This window comes from Kryptolebias marmoratus, linkage group LG3 (assembly GCF_001649575.2).
Source record: "Kryptolebias marmoratus isolate JLee-2015 linkage group LG3, ASM164957v2, whole genome shotgun sequence".
NCBI lineage: Eukaryota > Metazoa > Chordata > Actinopteri > Cyprinodontiformes > Rivulidae > Kryptolebias > Kryptolebias marmoratus.
The window spans coordinates 4,296,216-4,312,283 of NC_051432.1; the positions used below are offsets into that span (position 1 = coordinate 4,296,216).

Sequence of the window (16,068 nt, forward strand, 5' to 3'; positions counted from 1 at the left end):
AGTTACTTAATCTTCTGAATGGATGCCATATCTTTACACAGGCAAAGTGATGAGTGAAAGGAGTGGGTGAAAAATTCTTGTGAACTGAGAGAAACAAAAGTTCTCATTTAAATAAGAAACTAAACCAAAGGGTGTATAATAACCAAGTTTAGTCATTTTTGAATATTCTCGTAAAAAACATGAAACACAAGATTATTGCGCAAAAATGTGACATTTCCATCATCAAGCAGGAACAGCTCATTTACCACGTGACATACTGGCGCTTGTGACAACAGTCTGAATGTGGCGTAATCAAGTCATCAGTTCAAACATTGTTCAGCAAAAAGCTGTTTCAAAGAGATTTAAAAGTTGACTTATTTGCACTCTTGTAACATTTGACCTAAAGGTAACTGGGTCATCTACAGTCCTTGAACTCTCAGAAGAATGTTTTGTGAGAAACAAACTCATAATGCCACAGTCGGACTGAACTCTTTTCGGTTAAATGAGGAACTAAGCCTGATATTACTGCTTCATCGGTTCCTCCTAGACCACAAATTTTATGTGTGTATTTTCAGGGTCTGTTTAAAGATTTTAGACTTGTTAATAAACCATACGTCTTTATTACTTGAACATGAGTAGAATTAACTTTAAACTACATTATGCCCCCAGTGAACTTTTAATGAGCTGAGAGGTTTTGAGGTGCAAATAAAAATAAATAAATAAAACACACATTAAATCAAATATATTGGAAGAGCACAGTTATTCATGGTTGTGTACATGAACAGCCAAAACGCAACAGAAATTATTCAGTTTCACTTAAAAACAGTGTCGCTTAAACAGAGCCTCAAACTTACAATAGAGCATTAAGCCTGACACCCAGTCATTTTCCCTCTAATGCCTCTTTTCCACTGGCTCTACTACAGAAGCCCCGCTCCACTCGGCCCAGGGTGTGTGTGTGTGTGAGAGGGGGGGAGGCGCTACCGAAACTTGGCGTCATTTGTGGAGACAGCAGAAGAGCTATGGACAACGTTGGCCCTGTGTTGTTGCTGTTTTTTAAACTTATGGGGATTCTCCTGAGACTTCAGGAAGAGAGGCTCAGTGGAAGAAATGCTCTGGATGCCGCGATTGTTGCACAGAGTATGACACCTGTTATCCACCGGAGATTTCAGGCTTTACAGCATATTCAGCTGGGGGACAGACGGCATTAACGTTGCAGGGTAAGCTAACAACGCTGTTTATAGTCCTATTACTTTGCAACCGTTTCAAAATTATCTATATATCTTCATCTGGCCACACCCTTGACCAATGAGTGAACAGGAGCTGCATCACCCACAAAAGCAGGGCCGCCCAGCTGGCCCTACTCCAAAGCAGAGACCAAAAAAGCAGGGACCGGCCTCGAAAAAATGCCGGTGGAAACGCGTGCAAAGCAAGCCGAGTAGAGTGGAGCAGGGACCTTTAGAGCTGGTGGAAAAGGGGCATAATTCACACCTTCATACATGTGACCAAACCAGGTGAGTTGTGACCAAACTCACCTCTGTGAGTCAGGTAAGCACAGATCCTAATGACTTTCCAGTGGGAGGGGAGGAAGATTAATCTGCATGTGACTCTAGCTGCACAACGGAGCATCTCATGCAGTTTGAAGCTTGGAACTCCACTCTCTCTAGTTGCGAATTTTGAGAGCTCCCTGCATGGGAAGCGAAATGTCTTCAACTACAGAAGTCCAATTGTTTTGTGTTTGTTTGTTTTTTTATTACTGTTATTTTTTAGGGTTTGCCATGTCCTGGATGAATGAGAGTCTACACTAGCAGACTCAGTAGAATTTATTTTAAAAGAAAGACCCCTCCTGCAAATCTTATCAAAGTTTAAGTTAAAATTCAGTCCATTATCTATCATGGTTCCCAGGTACTTCTAATTCAACTTAAGAACTTGCCTGTGGCCACTAAATTAGAGTCCACTCTAAACTACTTTAAGGGGGCTACTTTTTCCTCACTGATATGACTCTCAGCTACTACCACAACAAATTTGAGCTCAGTGGTTTTACAACTGACTGAGTTATAGCTATTTTTGTCAGTTAGCTCTGGCAGTCATCAATATAGTTTACTCCAAGCAAAAGTTAATCAGTTGTAGACTCACATCAAATAATTCTTTTGAGTGTTTCATTAAAACCCATCTATGACATATTTTGTTGACAGATAAACACACAGTCTGGGAGGTCATAATAATAGTTATGAAGGTCCTTAAAGGTGTAAAAGTAATAATTATTTTTGGTTTAACATGGTTTCTATTGTGTTTAATTCATCTCGACAATCAGTAATCCAAAGGGTATGTCCAGTGAGGCAAAAGTGCATGTTCATCAACAATGAATTTTTCTCGTATTCCTCATTTCAACAACGCCACCTTTGCTAACGAAAGGCGCTCTGTCTCAACAAACAGAGCTTTCAGTAAGATCCCAAGCTGTTATTGGATGACCAGAGGGAGCAGAGTGAGAACGAGCCCTACACTACACAGGCCGACAGCCAGTTTGCACAACAGCCAGAAAATGTAAATGAGGGTCTGGCTTTAACGAGTTCTCTTCCAGACAATCAGACCCTTCATGGCAGCACTGAATAAGATCTACTAAATAAGCTCTATATAGCAGCTTAAACGACAAGACTCGTTTTAAATATTGACTCTGTTGCTACGTGTGCGAGGGATAAAACTGATCATGTCTGAGCAGCAGTTTAATGCAACTGAAGCTGAAGGAGTGACACGAAGGGACAGAGCGAGAAAGAGACTTGGGGTGGTATCTCACTGGGCTGCAACTGTTAGGAGACTAGTTGACTAGGCCTGTCGTGATAAACGATAAATCAATTAAAACAATAAATTAAAATGGAGGTTGATAATTTTAATTTATCAGCGTTATCATTTCTTTGTGTCTCTCTCTCTTCTTTCTACTGAAGACTGGATGACAAAAGGCTCAGCTCCGGTGCTCTTCATTGACCCCTCCCCTTTCTTAGCATCAGAGGGGCGTGGCCTATCGCATCAGGTAGCCAGCCGAGGCGCATCGTCTTGTTCCTCTGCAGCATTAGCGCCCGCAAGGACAAATATTGATATTGGGGGGAAAAATCGAAATGGAATTGGTTTCAAGGCTGAACGTAACAGCAGAGGTGTGGGAGCACTTCGGATTCAAACCAAATGACCGAGGCGACGCGCTGAACCTTTGTAGCCAGTATGTTGCATTTGTGCTTCTGTCGCTGTGTGCTTTTGTTTGTTTGCACTTTTTGTTCATAAAAACTGTCAGTTTTGTCCATCTTCTCTATATAAAACTAATGATTATAATTTTTTTTGAAGGGCTATTTAGTTTACAGACTTAATAATCTGTACTGTTTTCGTGGAATGTAGGTTTTACTTAAATTTTTGTTGTTGTTGTTGTATTTAGTTTTTATTTAAGTGAATTCTTTGTTAACAGAGACAGATTCCATTCTATTTTTGTTTTTGGTTGTTTTGTTTATTTTGTGTTCCAGTTCCAGTGTTAAGTGTTCTTTTGAAAGTAAAGTTTATTATTCTTTGAGAGGATGTACTTGCCCTATTATGTTATTATCATTGCATTACTTTAAAACGGCCTCCAAACAATATTATCATTTATCGCAATAATTTCCAAGACAATTAATCACCCAGCAAAATTTGTTGTCGTGACAGGCCTACAGTTGACAACTCTGAATTGTGAGAAAAAAGGGTGAATTTTCTGTTGAAGTCACTGAACTTTAAATGTTTCCGACCAAGTGACCAACGAGCCGTGTGGCTGCATTTTTTGCACTCTAATGTAAACTAGATTAAAGAACAGGTTGAAAAGCATTATTGTCCATTTTGATCCGAGCAGTTTTATTGTACAATCCCAATTCTGAAAAAGTTGAGATCAAGTGTAAAATGTAAATAAAAATAGAATGCAATGATTTGCAAATCTCAAACTCATATTCACAATTGAACATATTTTTGTTTTGTCTTGTTTTTTTATTTCGTGTCATCAACGCATCTCAGAAAAGGTCCATGCTTCCCACTGTGAAACCTCTCGGAAACATCTAGGAACTGATGAGAGCAACTGCTGGAGGTTTTGGAGGGGGAAGTTCTGTTCTTGACTGATGTAGGATTATAGCTGCTCAGTCCTGGATCTTCTTTGGCAATTTTTCTTTCCTGATGCACCAAATATTTACAATTGATACAATATTGGCAATTGTAATGCTGTTGTAATGGATGCAGTATGAGGTTTAGCATTGTCTTGCTGAAATATGCAAGGCTTTCCCTGAAAAAGATCTCTGGATGGGAGCACATGTTCTAAAACCTGCACATATGCTTTTGAATTGATGGTTCCTTTCCAGATGTGCAAGCTGGCCACACCACAGACATTAATGCACCACCATACCATCAGAGAGGCACTGATAACAAGCCCGATGGTCACTCTCCTCTTTCGTACAAAGGGCATCTGTAGTTTCCAAAAAGAAATTTCAAGTTTTAATTTGTCTGACCACAGAACAGCTTTCCACTTTGACAGTCTTAAACTGAAATCTGCTTTTATTGCCATTCAATTCAAGTATTTACTAATATTTCTACATTATTTTTTTTGTCTGAGTGGCACTGTAACATTTCATCTTGTAAAGTCCATTGACATGTAGATTATTTTGGGCTACAGGTGTGAAATGTCCAGCGGCCGTCAGCATTTTTCTGCACTTAAAGACAGTAACAATCATACCTGCCTTGCCAGTCTATACTTATAAGCACAGTATCTCTGGGTAACAATTGCGAGGAATTGAGGATTTATTTAGAGTATGTTTGCAGAACAGAACAATTGATTTGTTTTCTGGTAGTAAAAAAAAAAAAATCAATCATTTTATTTCAAACCCATTAGAAGACACTAAAAAAGGCATATATCCAACCATTAAGTAACACTGCCGTTTTTTCCCCCCCAAGAGTGAGCGTGTCCAAACCTGCAGCGCCACAGTAACAGCCTTGTTCTCAGTTCAGGAGTTCCTCACAATCTGCCAAATCTGACCTAGATAACTATAGTGTGCGCTCACTGTAAACAGGACACACACATTATCCCTGTATGTCGCAACGTGTCACCTAAACTGCAAAGGAATCCAAAGACGTTTGTGTTGCCGAGTCTAGTTTGCATTTTCAAACTGAAGAATTGTATTCTCACTCACAGTCTGAAATAACAGAAGTGCCAGACAGGCTAAAGACGTAAAGACGTTCTGTCCTCAACTAACTGGCAAGAAAAGTACAGGATTTTTTTTTCTCCCTTTCAAAGTCACAATGAAACCCACAGCCGTCCATACGCAGTGTTCTCTGCTCTTTTGGGAGCCACACAGAAAAGTCCACACACACATCCTTTTAAGAGTTCCAAGCATAAATTTTAAAGCATTTCTGAAGTTTTTTCTTTTTTTATATATATTTTGAAATAGTGTGTCCTGGACAGCAAAAATACAGGAAGTAAAGAAAAGCAGGCGGGCCAGAAGCTGGATATGCTCCTTACTGAAAAGGGGCTGCTATTATTTTAAAAACGCCCACACACACTCCTTTATGGGCTGTTTATGACAGATAAGAAGATGGGAGGAAGTGGTGTGACAGGACTGGAATTCCCATAATGCATCTGGAGTGCCTTAGGAATTTCACAACATCTAACTGAAGAGCACTCAAATGATAAACAAATTTGTAGGGTGAAGTGTTATTTTTTGTCCTACGATCAATGAACTATAGTATCGACAGGTCACCAAGTAAATGAAAGCCACAGTCCAGTCAACTTTGACATGCTGTTCTGTCTAATAGTTATCAATAATTAGTACCTCACCAGCCGTGACATCAGTCATACATGACAGAGTACAGAAAAACCCAAAAGTCTTCATCCAGGCTAGGCTAACAGCTAGCCAAACAAATGCCAGTGGTTGTTTTGTTTTACTTAGAGGCGTATCAAAACAACTCTTTCTCTCAAACAGCATGCCAGTGTGAAAGAACGCTACAGTAGCTAGTATTAAATCTCCACACTTTTACACCGTTTGTTCAGTTCGTCGCCGTTTCCTCAACCGAACAACGTCCGGGCTACTACAGGGATGTATGTGCGCTGAGCAGAGACAGACTGTGTACGTCATGCTGAGGCTGCTGAGGCTATCAGTCATTGTTCGACTGCGAAAACAGCGACAATCACTAATGTAGCATTCTTTCACACAAATTGTTTTGAGAAAGTTGTTTTGAAGGCCTGAAAAAACAATAAAAACTGGCACTCTTTTGGTAAGCCATTAGCCTAGCCTGGACAAAGACTTTAGTTTCTTTCTCCACACTCTGTGCTTCTGACTGATGTCACGGCTTATATAATACTAATTATTGAAAATTATTAGAACATCTCTTCAAAGTTGACTGAACTACTTACAGTTGAAGACAAATATATCTGTTTTTTTTTTTACTTTATAATTACATGTCATGCCCTTTAAAGTCAGATGTCACATGAGCAAAAATACTTCAGTTTAGGACTTTACATGTCTACTGTCAATCACTGAGCATTAAAGTCAAATTCACTGTTCCCTGCTTGTGTCTGAATACTTTTCTAACCTGAACACAAAAGAAGAATTATTGAAATTCAATCAACTTGGCATCGACAGAAACAGGCTTGCAAGCAGTTCAGCAATTCAACAATCTGCAGTCAGTAATCCAAACTTTAGATCAAAGCTCATGTACTGAAAGTTTGTCTGACCTAGAAAATGAATGACCATAAAAGCTTCAGAGAAAAAAAATGTTTTAAACAATAATTGTCACAACCAATGCAACAAACCTACTGACAGGGGACCTGGATGACAAGTGGACCACTCTAAATACATCCGTATACATTTGGCAGTTGAATGCATATCTTCTTGCATGTCCTGTTACCACCTTTCACCTTCCTGTTCTAACCCCCAACGTGGTCATAGGGTCACCGACGCCAGTGAATCTTGCTGACAGGCGCACAGATAAACAAACAAACCAATGCTACTAAGAACATAACCTCCTTGGCAAAGGTAATAAACTTCTGTCATTTCCATCAGTAAAAAAGCAAATGCATTGTTCTTAATCAGCAGGAGTGAGTAATTTTGAGCTTAATTCTCAGTCCTGGTAAATCAAGACAATGTTTTAAGCACTCATTACAAACCTACTGTATATGGGCATCTAACTTTAGAAACATAAACAAAGTTAGCTCAAGCTTTCTGAGAAGCAGGTGGAGATATTTATGGTGCCGGTGTGTTGTAATTTCAAAATGCCATTTTTGCAGCATGAACAAATCTGTATCTTTGGTTTTGCTGCCAATGTTAATTGCATGGGTAAGAGTGCAGCCCAAGGGTTAGAGTTTCATTCCACCAGCTAGTTCTTCACTTACAGTGACTTCCTGTAATTGCCACAGCAGAGGCGAAACAACATAAACATAAGCAGCTTTAATTATCGCACGCTCCTCCTACTTTAGACCCACGCCTCAAAGTTGGCTCCAAAACATAAACATGACTCCGCTCTGCACTACCCTGACGCAAAACTGTCACCTCGACACTCACACACATGTCCTAAAGGCTCATTTTCTCATGCAGTGCATGACGATATGCAACATGAAAAAAGAACAGTCATTGAGAAACATGAAAGAACAGACAGCATTGTCCCATCAGAACCCACGTTGAGCTGTGTTAATTCTTCCATAAATCAATTCTGGTTCATGCAAAATAAAAAATTTTTAAATCAACCAATATAATTAGCCAAAAACTTACTGTCCCCAACAGAAATGCGACTAATGCTACAACAGTTACAGCAGTGATCTTTCAGACAACACCACCCACCTCACAGCCACAGATGATTCGGAACCAACCCAAGCTAATTCTGGAGGAAGATGCATTTCCTCTGTGGGTGAAAATTGTATTGTTTCTAACCACTTTAAAAACACATTTGCATGTAATTAGACAGAGCTTTTCAGGTTTTGAAAACTCATACTTTTCCCAGACCCGTATCTACAGATTTTTCTGTTGAATTTGGAGCCATTTTTATAGTAAAACATCTGTATATTTACTGTAACTTACAATTTCTGCACAGTGGTGCCGTTTAATTATCTGTATGGTGACCTAAAATTATTGAAGGGAGAAAGATTTTTCTTTGCTTAAAACTATTTTAAGCTGGCCTATAAAAAAAAGAATGCAAGTGTCAGATTGAGACTCGATATCTGTAAAAACCTAATCTCAAATATCTCTAATTGGTATCGGGGACAAAAAAAATATTCTTAATAAAAATGACCATTTTACAACAAATAATTTGTTTTCTTTCACTATTTCTGTCTCCAGAAGTGGGGATGATATTAACTATGTTCATTTTTACTTCTGACGAGGTGGTCATGTTTTGGGTAGTGTCTCTCTGTAAGATTACCCAAGAAGATATGAACGGATTTTCATGAAATTCTCAGGAAACGTCAAACATGGTAGTCACAGGAACAAGTGGTTACATTTTGTGGTAAACCAGTCAAAGGTCAAGGTCACAGATCAGCCTGTGCTCTAACTCTGCAGATGTATAACAGGAATGTTAAACTCCACAGCTGGACACCTCATGGGTCAGGGGTGATCACTGTTGATTTCAAGGTGACAGGGTCAAAGGTCAAAGTCACAGATGACCATATGCTTTAACTAATCAACCATATAACAGAGGAAAATTAAACTGCACAGTTGGACACCTTCTAGGTCAAGGTTGATCATGCTCAATTCCAAGGACATGGGGTCAAAGGTCAACCTCACAGCTGACCTGGTGCTCCAACTTTGCAGCAGTTTAATGTAGGAATGTCAAACTGCACAGCTGGACACTTCAGGGGTCAAAGATGATGCCAGAGGTTCATGGGGTCAAAGGTCAAGGTCACAAGTAACCCCTTTGTTAAAAACCTGTCTCTGTTCCTACATGTTACCCTTCTGTTTCCTCCACCAAAGAGATTCTGTTTCCGGTTGTGTCCGTTTGTTTGTCTGTTCGCAAAGATCTGGTAAAAACTAAAGAACAGATTTGGAGGAAACTTTTAGGAAATGTTGGGGTTGTCACAAAAAACAATGGATTATATTTTGGTGCTGATCCAGATTATGATCCAGATCGCACCATTTTTTATTCATGCTGTAGCCTTGGTGGAGGTCTGTGCTCTGTGAGTGCTTCTAGTTTATATATAGTCCTAAAAAGTCCTCAACAGATCCAGATTCAAAGCCAATTGTGTTAAGTTCATTCCAATTTCAATACAATATCCTGGCATACTTTCTGAAATCCCTATTAGTAAAAACCTGAAGGAAGCCAGCAGACTGTGATGAATCTTTACTTATTCTTCATCTCCATCCTAAGCAGACACACTGGCGATGGTGGAAAGGAGCAACTGCAGGTTAACAAAGTTTTTTCTCCAGCCGATGCCAACTTTTAGACATTAGGGCAATCGATGGCAGACACACAACAACAACAAGAGCATTCTTCCGTAGAGAACACTAAACTGTGGGCTACGATGAGCTGGTTGTAGCAGCCGCTGCTTCTTCATTTTCCTACTCTGCAACTGATTAAACACGCACAGGTATGGCTGATTGATTTTTAAAAGTGGTCGATATCTGCCAATTAATTGGCCCATTTTTTATGTAGTCAATGTAAAATGCTATGAAACATTTTTAAAATCTTTTAGTTTTTAATTGCAAAAAAATAGCAATATGCAGTAAAATCTGAAGACACTAATGTATTTTCCCCCATACTTAAAGACCTGAAAAATACTATAAATCAAGTTCCACCCTTTTCAAAAGTGCACTGGAAACACTAAATTTCGATCATTTTTAATTGTCTGGACTTTTCTGAAGGGGACGTTTTGTTCAACAGCTCAAAGAACAAAGAGAACCATCTGAGGTGTTATCCTTAAGAGACCAAATGTGAAAAATGTTAGCAGACAAAAAAAAAAAAAAAAAAAAAAAATGTTATATAACTCTTCAGGGGAGAGATCATTTTTAATTGTCTGGACTTTTCTGAAGGGGACGTTTTGTTCAACAGCTCAAAGAACAAAGAGAACCATCTGAGGTGTTATCCTTAAGAGACCAAATGTGAAAAATGTTAGCAGACAAAAAAAAAAAAAAAAAAAAAAACTGGTTATATAACTCTTCAGGGGAGGGAAATTTTTGAACAGTGACAGAGAGGAGATATTTCTGTTTCATTTCATGTGAACTTTTCGGACAAGGCTCTTCAGCCGCCTGTAGCTGTCACCGTTTTAGTCCCTCCACCACATGTCAGTATCAGCTGTGAAGCTGGGGGGAGTACAACAGGTTTCATACTTCAGATGAAACTGACAGGGCGGCTGTTGCTCGGTGGTTCGAGCAGCCAGCAGTGAGAGTTGGCGGTTCGATTCCCATCACATGTCAAAGTGTCCCTGTGTGATTGCCTCTGATGTGTCTCCGGTGTATGAATGGAGCTTAAAGCTGATTCGACTCTATGAGACATAAAAGGAGTTGGTCTCCTTGAATGTTTTTAAGACCACTAATAGACTTTTTTTTTGTAAATAAGGCATCTTTTTGTAAATGCTTTAACTGATATGGTAGTTCTTAGCTTCCTGGGTGTATTATCTCTTGCTTGTTTTCTTCTTTTATTCCTGCTATTTATAAAGGATGTGCTTGAACTGGTTTTTTTATGTTTTGTAACGTTTGTGTGCTTCTTGGCCAGATCTGCCTGCCTAAATAAAGCTTGATAATAATAGAAATACAGAAGGATTTCTTCTAACAGTATGGATGTGTGTTTGGATGGGTCAATGAAGGCAGACTGAGCTGTAAAGCGGTTTGAGTGGCCTGACTGGGTAGAAAAGGCGCTCTATGAGCACAGCCCATTATTTACCATAACTGTCAGTTTCAGTTCCCTCCTGTGTGAGAACACCGCCTCCTACGACATGGACAGAAACCAGATGGAGAGGTGGAACTTCGGCAGAACGCGCGTGACGACACACAGGTAAGTTCGGAGGAGCCATGACACGATCCGTCCGGGAAGGAGGAGAAACACAAAGGGCTTGTCCCGACACGCCGCCGACAAGTACTTTTAGTCCGGAAAGTGGGAAACGACAGCTGGAAGCTCACCGTACCGTGTCTGTACTTATAAAACCCAAACAAACCTGCGTGCGCGTTTCATTTAACCAAAATAAAAAGAATAAACTTCACACATGAGCGTTGAGCCCCCCCGACAGGGCGAGTCATACTGCTCCAAGTGTCAGACTGAAACGCTTTAAAAATGAAAAGAAGAAACAAACAGCTTGGTTTCACTCACCTCCCCGGCGAAGTAGCTGGCTTTTTATTCATGAGCAGATGGTTTATGTCCGCGAAGCTACGAGCCTGCTGGTCCCAGCCGCCGTTGAGTCACGGTACTTCCCGCTTTCCGTCTTCCATCCTCCTGAATGCAGCTCCACAGAGGAGCCGAGGGGCGGGGCCTCCTCTTATCCGTCCCCGTCACAGGAGCCGCGCTGGGCGTGTTCAGACCCCCAGCACTGCCCGGGGAAACCTCTGATCCACCTGTTCACCCTGACACAAACATCTTACAGGTTGTGCAGGTCAAACACGCGGCTGGCTTCAAGGCATTTGGTGGTGTCCACGTGATCATAAAGATCACTTATTTTTTTTAAACCCTGAATTCAGTTCATTTTATTTTTAAAGCGTAAAAAAGTCAACTCAGATCACTATACAAGAAAAAAATCCAATTCAGATCCAGTCTGTTCATTCAGAGACTGCTTTAGTGAGAGTTTTTAATGACATCTTCAGGGCAAATGATTCTGGTGAATGTGTTGTTCTGGTTCTGCTTGACCTAACATTTGACCACAATATTTTATCTCGTTTACAAAGCCGGTGTGGGTTTTAGTGGTACCGCATTAAAGTGGTTCAGGTCTTACTTTTCAGACAGAACCATGTCTGTTAATTTAGCTGATTTTGAATCCTCATCTGCTCCTTCACTTTATGGTGTTCCACAGGGCTCAATCCTAGGTCCTCTACTTTTTCCCCCTTTTCTTGCTTCCTCTGGGTTCAATACTCAGAAAACATGAGATCTCCTTTCATTGTTATGCTGACGACACTCAGATACACTTCACTAAAAAAGAAGTTTTTTCAATTAAGCCTCTACTGTTGTGTCTTGGAGACATTAAAGCCTGAATGGCCTTAAGCTTTTTAAATTTTAATGACAAAAAAAGCATAAGTGATGTTTTTTTTTCCCAGTAGCTATTCTGTAACATGTCCAGTTGAGCTGAGCTCCTTGGCGCCTTATTTAAAGCAGACCGTTTCTAACTTAGGTTTCAAAATAGACAGTGATCCTAAATTAGATTGCCAGGTTGGAACAGTGGTCAAGTCCAGTTTTTAATCACCTTAAGGCAACTGGCAAAGATAAAGTCAATTCTTTTAAAACAGCATTTTGAAATAATAATTCATGCCCTCATTACAACTCGGCTGGATTACTGTACCTTTCTTTACCTCAGAGTCAGCCAGTCCTCCCTCATGTGTCTCCAGTTGGTCCAGAAAGCTGCTGCTCGGCTTTTAGCCGGAGTTGGGAAGATGGAGCACATCACTCCGGTTCTGGCTTCTCTACACTGGCTGCCTGTGCATTTTAGAGTTAATATTAAGACTCTTTTATTTGTTTTTAAAAGTTTACATGGTCTTGCCCCATCATACCTCTTTGAGCTGCTTTACTCATACTTTCCTGCTCGTTGCCTCAGGTCAGCTGATCAGCTGCTCCTGGAGGTGACAGAGGTTTTAGTGTTTAGAGTTAAGCTTTTGTTTTAAAGTGCTTTATAAATAAAGTAGTAGTTAATACAATATATTCACACGGTACATTACAAAATTCCAATTAGTAGAAGTTATTTATCGAATGAAGCCAGCAGATTGTGTTGAATATTCACTTCCTTGCTGTACACCATCCTGAGCAGCACTTTGGTGACAGTGGAAAGGAAAAAAAAAAACTCCCCTTTAACAGGAAGAAACCTCCAGCAGAACATATTCAGGAGAAGCGACCATCTGCCTCGACTGGCTGGGGTTTGAGAGGGCAGGAAATAGACACAGATAAACAGGAAATGGTGCAGGTGTAATGACAACAATAATAGCCATTGGATGGGCACTTTCTGTGTACTTCTGGAGCTGGTCCCAAGCCCGAGAAATTGGTAAAGTTTGCATCAGAAAAAGCATCTGGCGGAAAAGCTGCGCAAAAACATACATACGGATCTGCGACTTCCCTCCGGGATCGGTCAGGACCCAGGTTCTCTTAACCAGCAAGCTGCCTGTGGAAACTGGACTTGGAGGCAAATGATCTGCTGTGGCAAACCCTGACAAGTTAGCAGCCAAAAAACAAAGAAGAAGAATGACAATAATACTTACATGTACAACTATAGACAGTAAAGTGAGGAAATGTGGTCAGTTTGTCCTCCAGCAGTCTAAGGCTATAGAAGCAGAACTAAGGGAGAGCTCAAGAAACCCAAGTCAACTCTATAGGATTTATCAAAAAGGAAAGTATTAAACCTAGTCTTAAAAGTAGACAGAAAGTCAGCTTCACAGACAGAAACTGGAAGTCTGTTTTGCAAGAGAGGAGCCTGAGAACTGAAAGCTCTGCCTCCTGTTTGACTTTTAGGGCACCTTCACACCAGAGATGTTTGGTCTGCTTTAAATGGACCAGAGCTTGTTTCCTTGGATAGTCCGAAAGTCTGAAAGCTCATCAGATCTCTGGTCCACCTAAAAACGTGAATCTTGGTTCACAAGTGAACTCTGGTGTGGTTCGCTTAGAGTGTGAAATGCAAATGAACTATTCAGCGACCCAAAGAAAGGAAGTGGCTCAGAGCTCCAAAGTATAAATAGAAACCTCAAGACTGCAGAAATTTGGTGTTAATCCATTGTTTGTTTATGTTGTGAACAAGCCGGCTGAAAGGGATGGATTTCGGTCTTTGGCCCAATTGATCGATCTTGGTCAGGTCTTGTTTCAGGTAATACCGCCACAAACGAGCAGCTGTTGTAACTGTGTGACATTGTCCAGGATGTTGGGTCCGCTTTGAAAAGTGCAGTGTGAACCAAACTAAATGAAGGTGTGAAATTTTTAAGCTTTCCCCGCCCAATCAAACCGAGGTCCTCAGGACAACCCTGGTGTGAAAGTGCTCTTAGAAGCTCTAGCAACCAAACCTGCAGAGTGAAGAAAACACAAGATGGAGCTGGGTTGTTTGCTTCTTTGTATGTTAGAAGCAAGATTTAAATTCTATTCTGAATTTTGCAGGAAGCCAATGGAGAAAAGCTAAAATTAGCCTAAATTATCAAGTGTAATCTGTTGCCATCAGTTTGCAATAAAAATGTTGAACTGAATAAAAATAAAATGACACTAGAAAATTTGAGAAAATGTTGAAGGGTGCCAGTGTAGCTACTGCCCCAAACTCTAACAAACATCAACTTTTTTTCTCTGAAGCCCTACAGTAATTTGGAAGTTACTTTTATAATTAAACTAAATGACTTAGAGTGACTTTTTCCATCTGCCTAGGGATTGCAGGTGAAAAATAGCCTTCTGGCTAACTGTGGCATATTGACAGAAATGTTATTAATACCCATTGACCCTGTAATAAATAATTGAAATGTTTTTTTATGTAGAAACGATATAAGAAGTGTAAAAAGAACTAAGAGCAAAAATAAAAGCATCTGGTCGTCCCAGATGTCAGTTTTTTTGTTTCTACAGTGTTTTATGTGGAAGATATGTTGAAATAAGTCTTCACTTTCAGCTTTGAAGAGAAAAATCAGAGCCCAGATTAGTTTTACCTAAATAAACGCTGTCTTTATTGAAAAATCCTTCATTATAGATCCTTCCGCAGGACTGATTCAAAGACTTGGTAAATATATTTAGCCTGCAGTTTTGACTGTGTGGATTAAAGAAAATCCACAATAAACTCAAACATGTGCTGCAAATTCTTAGTTTTAAAAATCACTAATCACTAATCATTCCACTCTGGTAAAAGAACAATTCAAATGAATCTGTGAAAGTCCAAAATGAATGACATTCATGGTCATGATGAGTGGATGAAACCTTGTGACTGCAACTTAAACTATGTTTTTATTTCAACTCAGAAAGTCAATTCTGAATTGTTTAAGAAACAAGACGCTACTTACTCTATCAGTTTTGATCAAATATCCTGTCATCAAGTGACAACATGATTTACTGCAGTATGTTTTATAGGGAGAACCCAATCTTATTTCTTCGTTAAATCCAAGTGACTCCCTGCTTATCTACTGCATAGATCTACTATTATTTTACACAAATTATGTTGGACAGTAGCTTTTTTTATTCTACTTCCTGTTCTTAATCAGTACAACTTCTACTAAAGAGATCAAACTTTTTTTTCCCTCTGCAAATAGCAAACTAATTTGTTTATCTAAAAACTCAGCGATTTTATCCATCTGTGTTTTCCCTCCCTGAAAAATGTTAATTTCGACAGAAAGCATTTTTGTTTGTCCCCTTGTCAGGTTTATAAATGAAGATTGTCACCTTTGTGAGGAATTGGATTTTTTTGTTTCTGTTTTGTTTTCTTTATGGTTTCTCTGTGGGTTTTGGTTGGTGTTTTCAGTTTGGGTTTTTCCTGTTTGTGTTCCTGCTCAGTATTCACTCCTCCTCCGTCACTCTTTTGCCCTTCTTGCCACGCCCATCTCCACCTGTCCGTAATCNCTCAGCACTCAAATACCCGGTCATTTCTCCCACTAGTCGCTGGTTCATTGTTTTTTGTTTGCCGTTAGCTGCCATGCTCCGTACCGTGTCTCCTTGTTGTTCTGCCCACCGTTGTTTGGATTTTTGTTCTTTTAAGTTGCTGCCTCGTCAGCTTTTGTTTTTGTTTATTTGTCTTATTTAATAAATTAGTTTCTTTTGTAATGAGTCTGCGCTCAGGGTTCCTTTCCGTCGTCCACAAACCTGACAACCTTGAGTTCTGGTCCAGATGTTGACGATCAGAACAGCTGCTGTCAGCGCTGCTAAACCCACAGAGCCAACGAGGGGCCGCCAGCAGCCCGACCCAACATGTCCAATGGACATTAAAAAGAAAAGTCTTATTGGAGCCAGAATCGGCTTATTGTCAAAAAGAAGGTT

General features: G+C 39.9%; 1 protein-coding gene across 1 annotated transcript in view; it reads right to left on the reverse strand.

The window, feature by feature from the left end:
- Positions 1 to 11,409, reverse strand: part of LOC108248786 (inactive rhomboid protein 2) — a 39,615-nt gene extending 28,206 nt beyond the window's left edge. Inside the window, exon 1 of the mRNA XM_017437765.3 lies at positions 11,257 to 11,409. The gene's annotated coding sequence lies outside the window, so the exon portion shown is untranslated. The remainder of the gene's footprint in view (positions 1 to 11,256) is intronic.
- Between the last annotated feature and the right edge of the window lie 4,659 nt (positions 11,410 to 16,068).